An 8484-nucleotide genomic window follows, 5' to 3' on the forward strand; every position below is an offset into this window, starting at 1 on the left:
CTGACTTTGGCGACAACGCAATACACCGAGTGCACCCTTAGTCATAAGAAAATCAGCTAGGCCCAAACAGACGCTGTCGATTTCCCTGACATCACGGCGAGCCAACGGGAACTAGAACGCGTCTTCCGTTTTGACGTCTTTTCTGGCTCACCGAACGTCCTTTCGCCGGGAGAGCGGCTCCTTCTTTTTCCGGTATTGAACAAGGGCTAAACTTTCATTTCTCTTTAGTGACCCTTCATTAAAGCGGAAACTTTGCCTCAGGAGCCCCTGGAATGGTACCTTTTCTAACAATAACCGAACCGCTAGTATAACTTCCCTGAGAGCTAACCTGTCCCTTCCTTCTCTAACACATCACCTGAAAGTTTCACGACTATGTTTACATTTCATAAGCTATGACATCATAGCACCCTTCACGATGCACTGATTACTCGCCAACAATATGCGTAGCACGGCATCCATCGTCAGTACAAAGTCGGAATTCAATCATGCAACACTAAGCATTTTTTTGTCTTTTGTTCGACGTACGTCCCTTGATTGGAACCACCTTCATTCAGAAATAGTGGCCATCTCTAACAAGAAACATTGTGGCGAAGCCTTCTCTAACATTGTATAACTAGGAGCAATATTGCTGTGTAACTACGAGACTCACTGTAGTCTGTTTATATTTGTCAAGTTTTGCACGACTACTCCCCTCTGTAATGCCATATTGCCTTGAGGGTACGTGAATAAATAAACAAACTAATTCGCTCATTAAGTAAACACATATAGGAACAGATAAATCGTATTACTCGCCTTCCACTGCACCGAAGTAGACGACGTTTATGTTTCATTCAGACCAAGAAGTTAAAATCTACTCCTGCGGCAAGTGGATATCTTATGGTATTGAAAACATTATTAAAAACATTATTATTATTTCTATTAATTTATCGTTTCTTTCTTTCATTCATTAAGCACAAGTAATTTCCCCTGTGTTTTCTGGTATCAGTGTTTCTTGGCTTCTTATGATATGACTGATAAAAAATCGGGCCCCTCGGTTATCCCCCTTTCCTCTCGTTTATTACATAACGAGGGTCCTGAATCCGGCAACACTGATGCCTTCAGGTAGCATGTGTGGGCTCATTGACCGGTTACCTTCACCCAAAAATATCATGCTCTCGTGACGCCTGCGGCAGAAAGGATGTTGCACAACCGCCGAAAAGCTCTGTGAGTCGTGGCACTGGCTAACACTCCCAGGTTTCTGCTAGGAAACATAAATACCCAAGAAAGTGGATGGGGAAACAGCGCTGGGGCCCGATCAGCTTTCCGAACCCCATATATATACATATATATATATTGCACTTGAAGAAACTTCGTGTGACCTCGAAGAATTAAGCGCTGAAGTGACGGCTTTATATGAGTATGTACAAGGCCTCATAGTAGGAGACAGTTCACTTTCACAGCCTGAGTCCTGTCGGTGGTGTAATCTTCCTTCTTGTAATTGTCGCATACTTGGCTATAACTAATACTGCTTCGCCTTTCATGCAAAACTGTAGCCTCTCTCTTTTTCTTCTTCACTGAGTCCGAATATAAGCACTGCTGCGCATCACTGCTGTTTATTCAGATGTCGACACAATCCGGCTACGGCTCATTTCGGTTAATGAGTGTATGATACAGTGTTCTTCAACTATCATGCACCAAGAGTTAAAAAAAGAGCAGCTGCGTTACTTGAAGAAAACCTAGTGCATATTGTTTCCAGTACAGTGGAGTAGCCGCCAGTAATTCTTTCGTTACTGAGATTTAATTCAGTAATTCCAATTATCTTACTCGATAAGTACTGTCCTAATTTTCAAAGTCTCAATGAGGCATTTGTAGGCACTCCAAAATGATATTGTTACGTGTTACGTGTTACACAAGAGCGAGGCACTCGCGCTCTGTGATTGAATAATTGCGCTCCGCGGGTGATAGAAGTCAGCTGGCATAGGCTGGCGTTGTGCTAGCGCTGCTCCTATGCCGTGACCACTGGCATCAGTTCGAACTTCCGTTGAGGCAGACGGGTCAAAGTGGGCCAAAATTGGAGGCGCGGTAAGAAGAGTAGTCAGCTGCAAAAAAGATGCGGCATGGTCAGGTCCCTGAGAAAATAGGGCGTCTTTCTTCAAGAGGTCGCTAAGGGACGTGCGATGGTCGCCAAATCCTTCACAAAGCGTCGGAAATAAGAGCACAGCCCTACGAAACTACGAACGTCCTTGGTAGACTTTGGGGCAGGAAAGTTCGTAATGGCGCGAATTTGGTCGGGGTCAGGTCGCACGCCTCTGGCGTCCACGAGGTGTCCAAGGACGGTGATTTGGCGGCGAGCGAAGTGACATTTTGACGAGTTCAACTGGAGACCGGCGCGGCGGAACATGTCAAGAATCGCTGAAAGGTGGTCTAGCTGGGTGTCGAATGTGGGCGAATAAACGATGACGCCGTCCAGTAGCACAGACAGGTGGACCACTTGAACCCCTGAAGCAAAGAGTCCATCATTCGTTCGAAGGTGGCGGGCGCGTTACAGAGACCGAAAGGCATCACCTTGAACTGATAAAGGCCGTCAGGGGTAACAAAGGCAGTCTTCTCTCTGTCCATGTCGTCGACGGATATCTGTCAGTAGCCGGACCGTAAGTCGATAGAAGAAAAATAGATGGCACCGTACAGGCAGTCTAGAGCGTCATCAATACGTGGCAAAGGGTACACGTCCTTTTTTGTGATTTTGTTCAGGTGGCGATAATCTACACAAAAGCGCCACGTTCCATCCTTCTTTTTGACAAGTACGACGGGAGATGCCCAGGGACTACAGGAAGGCTCGGTAATGTCCTTTGCAAGCATCTTTTTGACTTCCTGTTGGATAACAGCTCGCTCCGACGCAAAAACACGGTATGGACGTCGGTGAATAAGGCTCGCATCGCCAGTATTTATGCGATGGGTCACGACGGACGTTTGTCCTAAGGGTCGATTGTCAAAGTAAAAAAATGTCGCGATAGCCTTCAAGAACGCGGCAAAGAGCTTCAGCTTGAGCATGTGTAAGGTCAGAGGAAACCATCTTCTCAATGTCGACGTCATTACCGTGCGATGACGTCACGGTATGGGCTGAGCTGTGACGATCTTCCACTGTGAATGGCTCGATCTCATCATCCTGCAAAGCGCTAATTATAGCCAATGAAATCCCCTGAGGCAGAACTTGCGCGGTTAGCGCGAAATTGACAAGGGGAAGGCAGGTGCGGTTGCCAGTAATTGTCAGCACAGTGTGCGGCACGGTAACACCATGTGTAAGTATAACTGCCTGAATTGGTGCGACCACGTAATTGCCGTCAGGTACAGCTGGTGAAGACAACAAGTCGATGTGTGTCACAGAGTGAGGCGGTAGGCGAATAAAATCCATGCAGCTCAAACGGCTTGGAGGCGGGTCCACAGGGCCGGCAAGAAGAGGCAAGTCAAGGCGAAGGGAGCCGCCCGAACAGTCAATGAGGGCAGAATGATTGGCAAGGAAATCCAGACCGAGAATGAGTTCGTGAGAGCAATGCTCGATGACGGTGAAGAGAACGACGGTGTGTCTCTCAGCAATGCTGAGTCGGGCAGAGCACATGCCAACAATAGCGACAGTCCCTCCGTCGGCGACTTGTACAACTCGGTTCGGGGCGGGTGTCAGAACTTTCTTGATCCGACGGCGAAGAGCAGCACTCATAATGGACACATGCGCTCAGGAGTCAATCAACGAGCGCACAGGAACATTGTCGACGAGAACGTCCAAAAGATTCTTGTTCGTGGGTAAGGTCAAGCGAGGTTTTCGTGCTAATGTCGTCATTGCAGCTTCACCTTCAGACGCTGCACTGTCTAGTTTTCCGGTCCGGGGTGCGACGAGTAGGTCGGAGAAGGAGCACGGCGAGACGGGGGCGAACGAGATTGACGGCGGGAAGGAGAAGGCGAGCGGGAGTAGCGGGGTCGTGTCAAAGGGGTCGCAGGGTCAGATGATGGGGCGGGCATAGAAGGAGCGAAGGAAAAGGACGTGCTAGAGGGGCGAGGGTGGTAATCAGGAGAATAGCGTGTCGGAGAAGTCCAGCGGCTGCGGCAGTGGCGAGCGACATGTCCAATGCGTCGGCAGTTAAAACAGATCGGCTTGTCGTCCACGGTTCGCCATTCGGAGGGGTTGCGCTGTCCATAAGAGTAAGAGTGCATAAGAGTAAGAGTAAGAGTCCATAAGAGTGCGCGGTGGGGCCGTGCGTGGAGAGAGAGGTTCCGAGCATACGGAACGAATGGAGTGCAGGCCGACGTTGGACAACTCTTGACGGACGATGGCCTGGATCAAGAAGATTGCCACCGGAGAATAATGAAGGGGCCGCCGGTTGTGCCGCTTTAACCTCACGACGAATGATGCGGGTCAAGTTGTCACATCGCGACGGCTGGTGGAAGAGGCCGTCACAGGATGACGTAGCAGCTGTGTTGGGAAGTCGCGTGATGTGCTGGGATACCCGGCGGCTTTTAGCATGCTCGAGACGGCGGCACTCCTTGAGGATCGTATCGATGCTGGTGACGTTCGTAAACACCAGTAAATTGAAGGCGTCGTCAGCAATAACTTTGAGGACATGATTAACCTTATCGTCCTCAGACATGGTCGGGTCAGCCTTGGCACAAAGGGCCAAGACGTCGAGAATGTACGACACGTAGGACTCGGTCGACGTCTGTACACGTGTGGAAAGGGCTTTCTTGGCATTGACTTGGCGCCAGAACGGATTGCCAAAAAGGTCGCGGAGCTTCTCTTTGAAGAGATCCCAGCTCGATATCTCCTCTTCGTGAGTCTGGAACCATGCAAGTGGAGCTCCGTCGAGGTAAAAAACGTTCGCAAGCATAATAGTCGGATCCCACCTGTGATGGTGCTGTCACGTTCGTATAAGTGGAGCCAGTCGTCAAGATCAGGACTGCCGACTCCGTTGAAAACACCAGGATCCTGAGAGAGGGAAACGGCGACGTAGGTCGGGGCTGCAGGCGGAGACGCTTGCGTCGATGAAGTGCCGCCAGCAGCAGCCGAAGTTGCACTGTCGCCGTTGCGACCGCTGCGAAGCTCCATGACGGGTACGGGGAACGTCCACCTCCACCAAATTAATGTTACGTGTAGCTGAAGCCCAATGCTATATACACTTTATTTACAGGGACGCTAAGAGAAGGCCAAAATGGCGACGCTATATCAAGCGGGCCCACGTCGTCTTCCCTCCTCCTCAGTGCAGCCACACTGTGGCGGCTGTTCCATAGCAATATCTAACGGCGCTGTTTTCAGCGACGTACTAATAATTGCGTACAATTTTTTCCGACTGGCAAAGAAACCTCACGAAGTATGAAAAATAGCGCGTGAGCGCGCTCCCACCCCCATCATAAAGCAGCGCCATCAGATAAGCCGATTGAAAGCAACAGCATTGCCTGTCGCAAACTCGAAGAGACAGCGCATCACCTTCATAATGGTGCAGAAGGAGCACCAACAGCAGGTTTCGCGGCTTTGCAGCTGTTACTTCCTCTCATTTCTACGTCACACTTATTATCCGCCTCTCAAGGCCGACTGGTGGCATTGATAACAAAAGCCCCTTGATAAAGTGGCCGAAGCGCCGCTCTGACCACGTAGAACACGGGGGGAAATCCCAGCTTTCCTCGCACCGCATCGAAAGAGTGCGTGTGAAGCTATATTTCGCGCCAGGAACTTGCTTCGGACCAAAGCGAAATTAAAGTAACCGTTTTATTTTTCACTAAAGTGTATACGCGCCGCAAAAACAGGCTCGCGTCAAAAAATAAAAGCGAAATAAGCAGAGCGGGAATCAAACCACGTGTTGAAAAAAGGAAAAACCGATGCGTTCAACAACGTAAATAACCACTTCTAAATGAGCCGAATCGGCAATAGAGACGCCTGCACACGCACACACAAAAAAAGAAAGAACAATAAACAAAAAAGAAAAAAAGCATCAGGTTTCAGCGTGCCCTTTTTTTATGAATTCGCAAGCTCTGCTGAACACCAGCCTAGGGGACGTGTTCCAATAGGTCTCCTTTCGCAGCTACGTAGTACTGAGTCCGCTTTGTCACGTTTTCAGTGGCTTTTTCGATGACCGACGCCGAAACTCTACTGCAGGTATCCGTTATCCTTGCCTGGAACTAATCTGACGTCCGTCTCGATCATTTAGGCGCGGTCTTTCACATAAAAGAAAGAAATCGAGTGGAGAGAGGTCAGGTGACCTAGCCGGCCAAATTACAGGCCCGTGCCTTCCAATTTATTGCGCATGAAAAGTCGCATCCAGCCAGTTTTGTGCTCGGCTGCTGCTGTGCTGATACAACGGAAGTGGAAGACGTGACAGCGGGACTTCGCTGAGAAACTCATCCACCACTCCTTCAAGGATTTCGTTCACGTAACGCTGTCCAGTCAATGTGTGATCGAAGAAGATGGGACCGATTATGGCACCGGCGTAAATTCCGAACCACACATTGAGCGACCACTGGTACTGGTGCCGATTATGCTTAACCCAGTGTGGATTGGAATACCTGCAACAGTGTGCATTATGCAAATGTACCTAGACGTTTCTGCTAAAATTGGCTTCATCTGTGCACACGATGTTGCGTAAAAAGTCCGGTGGCTCATGGGCTTTTGTGAGAACCCAATTCGAGAAATCTCGGCGATTCTACGAGTCCCTATCTTCTAAGCATTGGTGCTGGTTTGGGTGGTACGGGTGAAAGGCCGTCATTTAGAATCCTCTAAACTGATGACTTGGAAACTGGTACCTGGGCGGCCACGTCCCGCACGCTGGCATGAGGGTTTGAGGCCATAAATGCTAGAACATCTGTTCGTGGCTGGGACTCAAAGATGGAGTCCTCCGCCGCTGTTTCTTGAAGCTGCCGGTTTGTGTCAGGTTTTCATAATTTCTGATGATAGTCGATGCGTTTGGTCTACCACCACACATCCATGGCCTATTTGCATATATTTGCGGCCTTCCTGTTGTTGCCATTTGCAGCTCTAAAGGTAGGGATCGTGTTTTCCTTCTGCTCATCACAGAAAGACATGGCGACTGGGACGAAACAAAACGCACCTTTTAAACCTTTGCACTGACGTTGCAAATTCGCTTTTCTGGTGATGGGTTTTGTGGCAAAAAAAAAAAAAAGACATCCATGCACTTTGTCTACGCTAAGACAACAGCTATCACAGCTTGTTTCCAACTAACACCAAACCCGACGTGTTACTTCCTGCGGGACGCGGCAGATAAGGCACCAGATCGATCACAATAATTTTCTTTATTTCCTTATTTCGTTCTGGATAACTCGGAGGGAGCCTGCGCGAGGGCGCTGCTTTATAATGCGTGTGGCAGCGCAGTCACGTGATATTCTCCATATTTCGCAGAGTTTATTTTTCAGTCGGAAAAAAAATTTGTACGCAATTAGTACGTCGCTGAAGATACCGCAGTTAGTTGTCCCTTGGCAGTGCCTTCAGATACCTCACCGACACTTTGATAATTAAGATAGTAGGCCTACAGTTAGATAATTAATTACAATTGCTTAATTAAAGCTCAGTAACGAAAAGATTACTGGCAGCTACTCCACTGTACCGTAAACAATATGCACTAGGTTTTCTTCGAGTAACGCATTGCTCTTTTTTAAAATCCTGATGCTTGATAATTAATTTGGCACCATGTATATATTTTTGACATTTGCATACAACTGACGGTGTTTCCATCTCTAATAAATATTGTAAATAATTAGAAATGTTTATTTTTTTCATAGTCGTTAGCACTGCTTACCGGAAAGAGAAGCAATACTGAGACGCAACATTCACGTGCATTTCACACGCCATTGACAAAAAACACTGCCCAAGGGGTCACTGAAGTCTATAGGGTTTTTGATGGTGAAGAAAGCACGCAAAGCAGTTTGAAGCGTTGTGAACATACAGCAACATATTGATTCTCTAGGCATAGGCTATCCATACCTTTAGAAATAATTTTTAAGTTGCAACCTCCATCTCTCAACCTCCATCTCCAACCTCCATTTTCAGAAGCATGCATCGCAGATATACCGCATACATTAATGTGAAGGGGAGAACAGAGGCTGTTTTTTTCTGCCACATGTTGCTCGCGCTAGCGAACATCCCATAGTGCTAAAATCACTCCATTTATCCATCTGTTTAAGAACTCGCCAATAAACTTTGTAATTTGTTTGATGGCACAAATATTGCTGTGGCAGAAACAAACCGGTAAGTACGTGTTCAAAGCACGCCCAATTGCAGCAAATCCTAAGTGTACTACATTGCCTTTAACGAAACTTGGCGCTTGGCCGCACTACTGTTTTCCGGTGTTCTGTAGATGCTCGCATTATAGTTGCAGAACCTGTTTACCAGCGCGTCCGTGAGAGACGAAGTTGAGGTTGCGAGTTTGTGCGCCGGGACCAAACTCGTCGGCTTCCTAATCTTCGCCCCCACGGCAGGTCGCTTCGTAGAATTTTTCGTGAAGTAGTTCC

Source organism: Dermacentor andersoni, chromosome 7, assembly GCF_023375885.2.
Source record: "Dermacentor andersoni chromosome 7, qqDerAnde1_hic_scaffold, whole genome shotgun sequence".
In the NCBI taxonomy this organism is placed as follows: Eukaryota; Metazoa; Arthropoda; class Arachnida; order Ixodida; family Ixodidae; genus Dermacentor; species Dermacentor andersoni.